This window comes from Oncorhynchus clarkii, chromosome 16 (assembly GCF_045791955.1).
Source record: "Oncorhynchus clarkii lewisi isolate Uvic-CL-2024 chromosome 16, UVic_Ocla_1.0, whole genome shotgun sequence".
Lineage (NCBI taxonomy): Eukaryota > Metazoa > Chordata > Actinopteri > Salmoniformes > Salmonidae > Oncorhynchus > Oncorhynchus clarkii.
The window spans coordinates 40,087,113-40,100,150 of NC_092162.1; the positions used below are offsets into that span (position 1 = coordinate 40,087,113).

A 13,038-nucleotide genomic window follows, 5' to 3' on the forward strand; every position below is an offset into this window, starting at 1 on the left:
ATTGTTTTGTAATTACTATTGTGGAGTTGTGTGGATAAATATTGTGATCAGGTTAGTGATATGGTCTTTGATGGAAAATTATGTTAAGGCGATGATAATAATTCAAACAAAACTTCAGACGCAAATAGAGGTTAGTTATGAACAATAAAACATTATTCATAGCAATTTCTCTCCCCTACAATAATAATAATAGCAAAAATGATATGCCTAATAAAACGAAGTCATATAATAATAATAATAATAATAACAATAACAATAATAAATGCACGATATTTACTACAAATAATAATTACACCATTTTAAACGGATACATTTACGCTTGTGAAAGTAAAATACGTTGTCTATTGTGAAGTTGGTGTCCCGGTATATGTAATATTACACTCTAATCGCATAGCAGTCAATACTACAAAACCAAAGGTCTTTGGATTCTCCACCCACTTGTCTCACCCACCTCAATATCTGGACTCAACAGACATGCTACTGAATTAATAACGTTGTAATTACCTGTATCTCTAAACACGTGTAATTCCTTCAAATAATTCCTAATAAAACTGCACGCCTACCTGTAAACCAACAGTTTTTTCTCACGTTGTGTTATTTTGTTTCTTAACATGTAGCCTCATCTGAATAGAATCAACTTTAATATAGGCAATTAAACAGGTTTAGCTCTCCTTAAAGTGTAATAAAATGAGGATGAGCGTATAGGCCTATGCACGTAACTGGGAATTATAGCGGCCGAACAAAATGTAATTTAAAGGTTGTTGTTCAATTTGCACTGTCAACATTTCCTATGCCATCTAATTAAAAATGTAAATACAGTTTAATGGCAAGAAGAAGGCCGGCTGTATATATAATATACATGAAGATGGAAATATGTATCTGAAATAACATCGCTGAGCCTGCATTTGAAATATTGACATAGTTTGATCATTCATAGTTCTATTAGTTTATCTTCCCATTTCATAAAGCTAACTAAGGCTATATAATTGTCGATAAAGTGGGTCCCTAAACGTGAACGTCCATCTGTCTCTCAAATGCAAAACTTTTGGGTTTTGTCCTCGGAGCTATTTTCCTAGTTGTTCGGAGACTAATTACAGATATGCTGCCAGTGAACAGCTCAACAGCCACTGTCACGACCTTTGAACCCATTAAGTGTGCCTTTCACATGACCCTTAGCCCTGCACTGAACGCGGCCACTGCTGCTGAAAAAACCGTCATCGCAGGATAGTTGCGTAAGACCCTAACGCCAATGAATAGACTGTATCCACTTAAGCTTATAGTCGACCTTCCTACTAGTTTGTTTAGGCATTTTACATTATGTAGGCCTATACTAATGAACGTCTTAGGCCAATATTGGCAAACATTTCAATCCAGGACCTGCAAACAAGTGTTGTTATGGTATTGGCTTGTACCTTAAAAGCAGTTATTAAATAACAGCTATAGGCCTAATCGTTTACCTAAATGATAACATCAAATCTGGCGTGATGTATAAAGAGTCACAAAGTTGGTAGATGGAGAAAGCCTGCAGCACTGTGCACGTAAAGAGGAACACACCAATCTGCCGTCATTTTGCCTGTGCCTGTTTGAAATATGAGCGCGGACACTGTGATGAATGCAATACTTCAGAAACGTTGGTCTATTGTCTCAGGGAACTTTCCTTCATTTAGGCCTACTTGCTCCTCCATATTCCAGTCCTCCATATCCCAGTACTCCATATCCCAGTCACAAAGTGCCACTTTATGTGTCCATCTTACGCGTAAATATTTAAACGGCCCTGTTTGAGAAAAGAAAGTTACCACGAATGGTCTACACTGGCATTGCCTGCTGTACTGGAGTCCATTCATTTGGCCACCCCAAATTAGTCTACAACTTGCTTGGCTTGGCTAATCAGCGTCGTCCCGGATGGATGACAGAGATGTCCAGCTATTGGCCAAGACCAAGAGGGCACGTCATCTCCATCAATCAGAGATCGACTTTCTCCAGGGCATGCCCATCTGACTGCCCATGCATGGTCGCTGTCTTGGTCCATCCATGCGTTGTTGGGTGTTAGCTACAGCTACTTGTCCATGCGTTCTACGACCGTTTGCCCGGTCCAACGATTATGGTAGGTGAATTCATATCAAGAGTTAGCGTGTAATGGGGAGGGTAGCAGGGGGGTACCGACCTGGGGAGGTCATGATACGGGACTTGGACCAGATAACTTCTCCTGAAGTTAGCGCTGGCAACTAAGGAAAAACTTCAGCAGAGATTGGCAGGGAATATTAATTGCAACACAGTTACCCATCTCTTTTCGAAACCAGTTCTGAAACAGACTGCACGGTAAGTCAGCTCCGGGTCTGCTCAGGCTCGAGCAGCCCTTCCCTTAACACAGAGTCAGGGCTTTTCCACCACGCCAGCGGCTTGCCTCCGCTACTCTTGTCTCCCCTCCTATCTCCTGGCTCACGAGCACGACTTCCCGGACTTGGATACTCCTCTTCCACACACAACACCGCGACTGAGGCGCTGGCGCACTCCGAATTCGGGTGTGTAAATGCACACTTTCAAATCTACACTCATGATGGGCCTAAGATTCACGTTGCTGTTGTGGACAGTGGCTCTCACTCGGACCCCAAGTGTAAGGTACCTGAACTAAGTCACAGGAGCAAAACTTTTGAGTGGGTGAAAGTGAAGAGAACTCGACCTCGGACGGGTAAGTTTTGGACACGTCGTTCACGTTCCCATTTGGAAAGACGACAGCTATCTTATTGACCAAATCATTTGTAAAAACGTTTTATTTGTTCTTGATACGAAAACCAATAGCAAGTCTTAAACGATGTATGAGTATTGTATCATTAGTTATCAATTCGTTTCTACATCTACATGTAACGTTTGGTAAACCGTTATTCATTACTCATCATATGTTGAAAAGTAGTCTGCAACAGATGTGCCATATTCTCAAATCGGCTACTGTAGGTAGGACAGTGCTGTGCTGTGCGAAAGTATAAGCTAGGCTACTGTAGGCTACTGTACAACAGGCAAAACAAGTTTGACGTGTTTTTGTGCATAGCTGAAATATCGCAAAAGTCGGTCAAAATGATCAACTACAAGACACGTATTTATTTGGATTCATGTAGCCTATTGCACCAAATGGCTTCAGAAATAAATACATAATTGTGAATGAACTTTTAACAAAAGGTAATAAATAGGCTATAAAATATGAATAGTATAACTGAGCACTTGTAATTCCTGAATCAGTCAACCACAATTACCATACAGTAACATTTTACCTACGTAATCATCAATTCAACCCAGATTGGAAAAATTAGGATGTACTGGGGAAAAGGCAGGGGACGCTGGGCCAGGTGTAGTGGGTCTATACACAGGCATACACACATATGCCTGCCTCTCTGTACCTATTGGGGCACAGAAAATGATGGAGATATTTCTAGAAAAGAATAGAATAGTTTTATTCTATCCACTTGCGCCTTTCTTTAATTTGCATCACTGTGCTCTGGAAAGGCAGTAGGACCTGAGGGTTCAGTGTGCACAGGTAAGTTTAGCCAAGCTCACTCCCAGAAACGTTAGAGCTCTCTGCCTATTGATTATCTGTCGGTATAGTAATGAGAGCCTTGTGTATTGATCTCAATGCCAAGCACCTTTACGTGTTCACCTTTTGACCATAATCATAGTCACATATCATCAGTCCACCAACAACACATCGGTCTTTACTGTGCATTCAGCGTATACTTTCTGATTTCGTAGAAATGAGATCGTACTTACTAAAAACTCCCGTAGAATACCTGCAGTTTCTTGACTTTGCCCATTGAAAGTAATTGATCATGTTTAAAACGACCAATAATCTTTCTGTGTGACCCCGATTTAGCCCACTGCAGTAAATGGTTAATCAAAGATGGCATGCCTTCATTGTTACTTGTCTCAGAGACATCTACAATTACAACAATTTCTCATTCAAAATGTCTTGATTTAAATTGATTGTTTTTGTTGCTTGCCAGGACTAGTATCCATGTCCTCTAGCCAGCGTTTGTATATTACTGCCTGATGGCTTTAAGCTATCATACAAACAGCTGGGTAGATTTAAAGGATAGACGTAGTATCATAAGAATGATTCTCGGGGTTGGAGTATGTCTCATTAGTGCTACATTCTTACCAGTAGTATGATTAGTGAAAGCAGCAGCAACGTTTTTTTTCTGTAGGTTGTATTGTCTTGGCACGAAAACAAAGCATCCCTATATTCTCTCATGCATAAAGGCCTTCATACAACCCGTCTGCAAGTTGATCTGCTGGTACAGTGTATATACTCCCAGTGCCTCATTCTTCAATTATGCTCTGACAGCACCTGAATTACTGTGGGCAGGATGCCCAGATGGCTGAGGCAATGTGTATTGATCCTCTCTCTCTCTCTCTCTCTCTCTCTCTCTCTCTCTTCTCTCTCTCTCTCTCTCTCTCTCTCTCTCTCTCTCTCTTGCTCTCTCTCTCTCTCTCTCTCTCTCTCTCTCTCTCTCTCTCTCTCTCTCTCTCTCTCTCTCTCTCTCTCTCTCTCTCTCACTTTCTCTTTCTGTCTCTCCTTGGCTGGGAATACTTTCCCTCAGCGGCTTGCCCTGGCTTTGCTGGCTGGCTATTTTTAAAGCATGCGAGTCGTTAATATTCCCAGCCAAGGAGAATATTTTCAGTTTGATTCTTCATTCCTCCTGGCCAGCATCAGTTATATTATCTTAGAAGTCATTCATCAGAATGTACATGAAATGAAGCCCAGGTGCTTAATTACTTACTGTGTTGTTTGGCCTGTGTTGGCCTCTTCATAGTCACCAAAGGCTCTTAGTTTAGGTTATAGGTTAGGTAAACCTCTCCTTGACATTCTCCTTTGTCTAAAACATGGATTTCAAGACGTCTCCTATGAGCTGACGTGTCTAAGAGGCCTCTTCTTCATAGCCTCTTTCTTCATAGCCTCTTCATTCCTATACCTTTCTTATGAATTATGATAGAAGTTATTACATCCAATACCTGGCCTTATTGAATCCATGGTACAGTACGGATACAGTACCAGTCAATTGACCCACCTATAATCACCATAGACAGACACCATGATGGGGTTGGTGTCTCCATCACAAACAATCCAACACCTATAATCAGTGTTTCCAAATACTGGTCCCGGAGACCCAAAGCGGGGGCAAAATGATCAAGTCATCATTCATATGTTATGATGAAAATAAATAATTGTGCTCTGCTTTAGGTCTCCAGTGCCAGGATTAAGAAACACTCCAGACTAGGGATTTCATCACACCTACTCTAGTCCCGAGGATTTAGTGAGTCAGCTGTTTAAGTCTGGTTTAAGTCCAGTGTCCAGTGTGTGACTAGGGCAAAAACCACGACGGCTACTTATCTATCCATGTCTCAGAACCATAGCCGAATCTTGGGCACAGAAACAAAAATGTGACTCTTTTAGTGCCACATTTTTTATTCCTCATTGCCATCCAGTGTATTGATCTCAACACAGATACACATAACCAATTAACTTAATGAATATATTGAATATATGTTTTATAAGTCATTCTGTAATCACTTTAATCCCCCTGAAACCTTCATTCATCTCTTTCATTGGATAAGATGACTTTATGTTGCAGCCAGTGTGGTCTCCATGGTCAGTTTCAGAAACACTTTTATGCTCCTTATAATAATGATATACTTGTGTTTTAACTGTCTTTTCAGCCAAGATGCACATGGCCTGTGGATTGAGTATAGTTGCACGGGGGTCAGTATGGACAGAGGACGTGGAGGTAACCACCGATGGGCACCATCTTACTGCTAACCGGGTACCAAGGACCAACTTCACCACAAAACAGCTCACGGAGCTCGAGAAGGATTTCCACTTCAACAAGTACTCGACGCGGGCCAGAAGAGTGGACATCTCGAGCGCCCTGCAGCTGAGCGAGACGCAGGTGAAGATTTGGTTCCAGAACCGGCTCATGAAACACAAGACATTAACGCGCGAGGGCCTTCTTCTCCCGGTGACCCCTTTGGCGTCCTCGAGATGCTCAGAACGCTCACGCTCCAACAACTTGGACACCTGACCCGACCTCGTGCTCTCCCAAACACCAACTAGCAGAGGACCTGTCTCGTGCGTTACAAAACAAGGTGTGTAGGCCTAAAAATTGTGATAGTGTCACCAACCTGCAGCTGGTTTAATTCTCCGTTTGGGGGAATTTTAGTTAGCCTAATTGGTTAAATCAGGATCATGTTGTTTTGCACGAAAACCACGAAAGCAGGGTAAGTTTTGTGAACGCGAATAATTGAATGTAAAATGTTTGACTCTGTGATTCTTAGTTTTAGAGGCTCACATATTTATTTTCTGTATTTATTGAACCATTATTTTACGAGGCAATATAAGCCTACCTGAGACTTTCGATTGGAGTAGGCTATTTGACTTGTTCTCCGGTGTCAGCTGTAGTAACATTAAGGCACTTTATGAGTTTATACCAAATAACATGAGTTTAATCAGACATAACTATTATTATAATATGTATTATATGTATTTGTTTATTTATTTATTGAGTTGTTAATTATTATAAGTTAGCCTACATGTCATTAAAGCAGCATTACAATCATTTTGTGGCCAGCTCTTTCTTCGGGAACAGCCTACCTGAAATGTTCTTGACCGAAAAAGCATGTATATTTCTGTCAGGGTTTTCTCTTCGTTTAAAAGGTGAAAGAACATCTAATTCATTTTTTAAAAAGCACCATGGCTGAAATCTATTTCCAAAATAATTTACAATATTTTTGTCAATAGCCTATCTACAGTAATACATCTTCTGGTCACACATTTGGAATAAATTAACAGTTATTTGAGTTATATTTATTATTCCGTTTAGATTTTTCATGTCCTTGAATATGAATCATTCTTGATTTTATATTTCCACCTCTACTCAACATTGTTGTGCTCTTCTCTTCATCTTTCTGTATCTCCTGTTTCACTCTTTTTGTTTCTATCCGTTAATAGTTTGAATTATACCGCGAGCGCCGAGGGATTCATTTGGCAATTGACTGATAGATTTATTGACTAACAGGTTTAGTGTATTGATCAACGTTAATCCGACCATTTGAATCAAACATTTGAACGCGTTTCAACGGTACTGTAAATGCTAATTAATTGTAGAATCCTCTTTCCTTAACGAGTATGCTAATAGCCTCGCCATAAACATACATCAAAAAATAAAAATCCACTTCTTGAACACTTCAGTTTCAACATGTGTTCAACAATAAAACGCTATCTAAACTGTGGTGTTCCCCTGTAAATCAACCAATAGATTGACTGGGCACGACGCCACTATTCCACTGAAATGCGTTCGTTAACTGTTTGTTCACATGCCTCATAAAAACGTTATTGACGGAGTGACAGGTTATCCGTGGTGTTAATATAGGGTCTATAGTTTGTCACGTTTAAAGTTAAAACCATGGAAGGGATGAATCCATATTATTTTCGGAAATATCGAATCGCCTAGTTTAGTTGAATAGCTTTTTGCATGCGTGTGTTAGGCCTATATATCACCAATAAATATGTCGTAGGGCTGAAAATTACAAAACATTTGGAAGCACGGAATTACTTCAGTTACTTATGCTCGGAATTAATGCAATTATTTATTGCAAACTATTGGCCTACTACTGACCGATGCTTTCCTTTGAATTAATTACAGTGTAGAACATTTTACATATTTTGGGAATTTCAATGCATAGTTTTACATGAATGAATATAGCACTATTGTATAGGGTTATGGAAACATGCACTTAAGCTTGTGCAAGTCGTGCTAATGTATGCAGTTACTCCAGAGTTCAACTCTGACCCCGTGACCTTTCTCTTGCCTCCTGACGACGGTGACCGTTCATCTGTGTGACCTTAGACTCACAAGGGGCTCTTTGGCTTTTTCAAGCAACTCCGTAACACTTTTGTTCAAAACAATATTTCATCCCGCATTGAAATTGGACGGAGGAGAATAGAATGCTATAGCCTGATTGAGTAGGCCTACTCATAATTGTAGTCTTATTATTGACCTGCTAACAATGCTTATTATAAAATAGAATGTTTAGGCCTGTATTGCATTTTATTTTGTTGTTACATTGTATGGTCCAATTTCACATGGACATTGTCTTTACTCGGTCTGCTCTTTCATTAAATGTCAACACTTAATCGACAAAATCATGTTGCCTGTGTCTAAAACGTTTGCGAAATTGCTTCCTACAGCCATATCTTTATTTATTTTTTATTTTTTTCATTAGTTCATTCGTTTTCACCTACAGGAACTTAAATAAGCTATAAAACGCATACAGACTTAATCCATACAAAATGAAGTACCAATGCCCTTCATGGCTTATGGCCCTGAAAAAGATGAGCTTGATTGAATCAAAGGGAGGATCATTGTAAAAAGGCAGTGCACTGTACCCAACTCATTTTTAGATTTAGCGCTGTCATTTAAAGTCATTTAAATACACACCATTAGTTCTGCTTCCTGCAATAAAACACGATGACCATATTAGGGACGCTTTAACAGCATCTATAAGTGATTTGGTTCTTAGCAAACAATATAGCAGGATGTACCCACTACAGTGTGATGATGATGCTTCTGATGTACATGGTCGTGATTATGATTGTGATGGACTGATATTTGACTTGAATTAGTTGAGTTTAATCTGGTTAAATAATGCACCATTATCTCGCGGAGACAGAGGCTCGGCTAGCCATATCTGTTACTGAGCACCTGTACTAACATTTGTTCTGGTTGTTCTCTGACAGGTTCAGTATTGGGCTGGCTGCCTGTCAATTGACGAGAACACCTTTGCGTTTCTGTCCACGCTGACATTTCCAGAGTTTGAAACCATTCTTGTCTAATGGATCTGTACTCCCCTTTCCCCTCGTTTCCCAACGCTGCACAGCCCCCTCATCACAGTGACAGCTCTGTCACGCACTGACACTAGTGTTAATACGGGTTCAATACTATTCAAAACGTGCATTCATAAGGTTGAACCCAATCAAGTGATACTGTAGAGCCTTGAGTTTGTCTGGGAACACGAGGCTATGACGAGAGCCCAGAGTTTATTCTGGTTATAGGAATACGTACTGACATTCTTGTGCTAATGCACCCTATAGCATGAGATGATTGATTGATTCAGAGATATGTTGCATTACTTTTACATTGACACGTGTAAGTGTGATTTGACTGGATTCATTGACATTCATTCTAAGTCAACCTAGTATTGACGTAACACATCATGTACATGCCATAGGTGCACCCTGAAATGAAATCAATTGATCAACTTAAACATTTCAGAACTACTAACGAAGTTAAATAAATATGGGGTTCTCCGGGATTACACTCTCTCTTCCTTCTTCCTTTGGCTCTCTCTCTCTCTCTCTCTCTCTCTCTCGCTCTCTTTCTCTTTCTCAGTCGTTCACTCTCACCTTTACTCTCTCCTGTGCACTTCTTCTCATACCCTCTCTCTCTCTGTCACAGGTTTGGCTACCTTGTTTGACAATTAATTACTCAAGGAGCAGCAATGAACGATAAGTGTTCAACATGCATAATCGCGCATGCACCCACCCACCCACCCACACACACACACACACACACACCCACCCACCCACCCACCCACCCACCCACCCACCCACCCACACGCACACACGCACGCACACACGCACACACACACACACACGCACACACGCACGCACGCACACGCACACACACACACACACACACATATAGGTCCTTGCTTCTCCTGTCATCCTCTCCTCCAGGGACCAGATGCTTGGGGACAGCTTACAGCCTCAGCGCATTTCAGTGTACAAAGCAAAACAGCAGCACTCAGCATTTCTGGCTGCAGGAACAGAGAAGTTTGCTTTTGGATGGGGGGAGGGGAGCTCTGCGATGGAGTCAACACAAGGTAAAGGGGAGAGTGAGGGAGAGAGAGAGAGTAAGGGAGAGAGAGAGAGGTAGAGAGAAAGAGAAAGAGAGAGAGAGGGAGCGAGGGAAGGAGAGAGAGAGAGAGAGAGAGAGAGAGAGAGAGAAGGGGTGCACACAAAGGTGAATCTGTGTCAAGGTTGCATGTTTATTGCATAGGAATTCTATTGTTATTTCCCCATACGACTTTTGAATGAATACAGGTTTCTGGGTCTCTGAGACTAAGCAGTACGCTGCAGGTTCAGAAAGGATTTCTCCTCTCCTCTGCAGGAACACATGCATCGTCAGTAAAATGAATGCAGGTGGACGCCACGGCAGATTGTGTGTGTGGAGCTACTGACCTCTATCCTACAGCTCTGTTTACATTAGCGCTTTGCATTGCCCTTTCAAAAGTTGCAGATGAGCATAAAGTGAGGGGGGGGCACACAAAGCAAAACAATAGGCCTCTATAGGGGTTGCTGATGGGTCATTCAAGACGTCAGCCATACTTGAGTCTGGCTATTGCAATGAAGGAGCCCTTTACTTATTTTTCAGAATTCATTTGAATAGAGTTTTGAGTTGATGGTTATGTAGGTTGCATTACAATATATCATACAAAATAATGAATATTTGATTATGATTTATTTAATTGAGGCAATGACATGTATTACTGGTACCAGTATTCAGTGTACAGACACAACACGGACACAACAAGGACACACAAACATACACACACACACACACACACACACACACACACACACACACACACACACACACACACACACACACACACACACACACACACACACACACACACACACACAAACATATTTTGATCTCTATATTATCTTATTTAAAAAAAAATCATAAATGAGCCCTGCAATGCTTATTTGTCTGATCTAAAGTCGACAACCCCCCCTCCCTTTTCTGCTGCGCTGGGTGAGGTTTCCATGACAACAGGTTCTTAGACATGGAGAGAAGAGAGGGGAGGACAGGGGAGCAGGGAGGTGGGGTTGGGTGGGACGGTGGAGAGATGAGGGGAGGAGAGGGGGAGTCCGGAGGAGAGGAGAAGAGAAGGGGCGGTTCGAGGGCACTGTCTGTCTTTCAGATGTGTCTTTGTGCCTCATCCCTCAATCATCCGTGCGTGCTGAATAGGAGCCCAGTTCATGAACCTATCTCAATCAGGTCTGTGCCAGCCGGCAGCCACCATCTTAATTCATTTAGGGCGGAGATAAACAAACGGATTACCGTACAATCATGTCCCTGAACCTACGTTTTCCTGAGGAAGCGTAAATACATAGAATTACGGACAAAATGTGTGTTTTTTTTTTTACTCTTGATCATTTTTTGGTAGATTTTGTGTCTAACATCTAACATAGATCTTTTTGTTATATATTCTATATATTCAAGGATAACATCCACACAGGTTAGGCGGACTGCAGGACTGGCCTGGATGCTATGAAAACACACATTGAACAGTCCCTTTATCCAAAGGGGGAACCCCAGGTGATTTTTCATCTTTACCCCTCCCTTTCCTTATTTACCCATCCTTCTCTTGATGCCTCCCCACTCCCCACTCCCCCCCCACTCCCCACTCCTCTCACACCATTCTCTTCTTCTCTGCCATTCATCTTCCCTCTCTCTCTCTCTCTCTCTCTCTCTCTCTCTCTCTCTCTCTCTCTCTCTCTCTCTCTCTCTCTCTCTCTCTCTCTCTCTCTCTCTCTCTCTCTCTCTCTCTCTCACTCACTCACTCACTCACTCACTCACTCACTCACTCTGTCCCTTGCCTCCTGCTATGTTCTCCTCCAGATATGAGCGACTGACCCTCAGGCCTTCGGAGGTCAAGTGATACAAGGTCATTGGCAGGTCATCTCCTCTGATTGGCTGACCTCTAAAATGACTTCTGGCAGCAGCCAATCACATCAATCTCACTCTCACTCTCCCTGCCTACACACACACTCCCAGAAACACAACCCCCCCCCCCCCCCCCCCCCCCCCCCCCCCCACACACACACACACGCACATACCCCCACACTTCCTATACCCCCCACCCCCCATCACAGTTCCACAGCTACACACTCCACTCGTGTCACATGACGAGGGTGAGGTGGGCGTCAGTGAGTGTGAGGATGATGGATGATGCTTTTAGTACCTGTTTAGAATGAAGCTGTCCACACAGCACTGTAATTACCCACTCCCAGGCGGCAGCTGCCCAACATAATTGCTTTTTGTTTGTTGACCTGGTTTAGTGCAGAGAAAGATGGCTTCCTCGGGGTAGTGGGTGAAGAATACAGTGGTGTGTGTACAGTTACAGTTACAGTGGGTAAAGTCCGTTTGTGTATGCATTGTGGACTTTGGTGAGGATGTGTGTGGCTTGTGGATTTTGGTGAAGGTGTGTGTTGTGGATTTTGGTGAAGGCGTGTGTGTGCAGTGGCAGTATGTGTGGGTGAGAATGGGTGTGTGTACAGTATGAAGATGGGTGTATGTCGTGAATTTGGTTGAAGGTGTGTGTGTGTGTGTACTGTATTGGGTGTGTGTACATGTATGTCTGTGTACAGTGCAGGTGTTTGGAGGGATCAGATTTATCACAGATTAACTCGTGTTTTTCTTTTAGATTACACAAGAAAGTATTACCGGTCCATAGGATTGCTGTTTCACTGTAGCCACAGCTTTTTTTAAATGAAAACCAAACCGAGCACTGAAGTCTGGCTGAGGGAATAGTCGTGGACAGCGGCGATATTCAATAAAAGGTTTGAGAAATAAGGTATATTTTCCCATGCATTATGTATAACAGCATGTTGCATTTTAAACACTCGCTCTCTGAGCTGCCCTCAGTATCATCTTACGCTAAGGTCAAGAGGTCAATAGAATTCAGTACGTACAGGATAGGTTTGCCTCGTCTTACGCAGATAGGAAATGTAGTGCAGCAGCCCTTCGTTTGACCTGTGGAAGGAGCATAAATGCCCTCATCCATATATCCTCCGCGCAACAGTGTTTCAGCTCGGGTTTGGCCCGGCTCTCCCAGCCTCAGCCTGGGCTGGCGTGCCTCTCTCTCTCTACCCAGACACGGAGTGCCGAGCGGCGGGTATCAGCGGTTTGTATGAGCACCTTT

General features: G+C 42.3%; 1 pseudogene; it reads left to right on the plus strand.

The window, feature by feature from the left end:
- Window positions 1-1,902: 1,902 nt before the first annotated feature.
- On the plus strand, window positions 1,903-6,100 carry LOC139367309 (homeobox protein Hox-C1a-like; annotated as a pseudogene).
- Window positions 6,101-13,038: the final 6,938 nt, after the last annotated feature.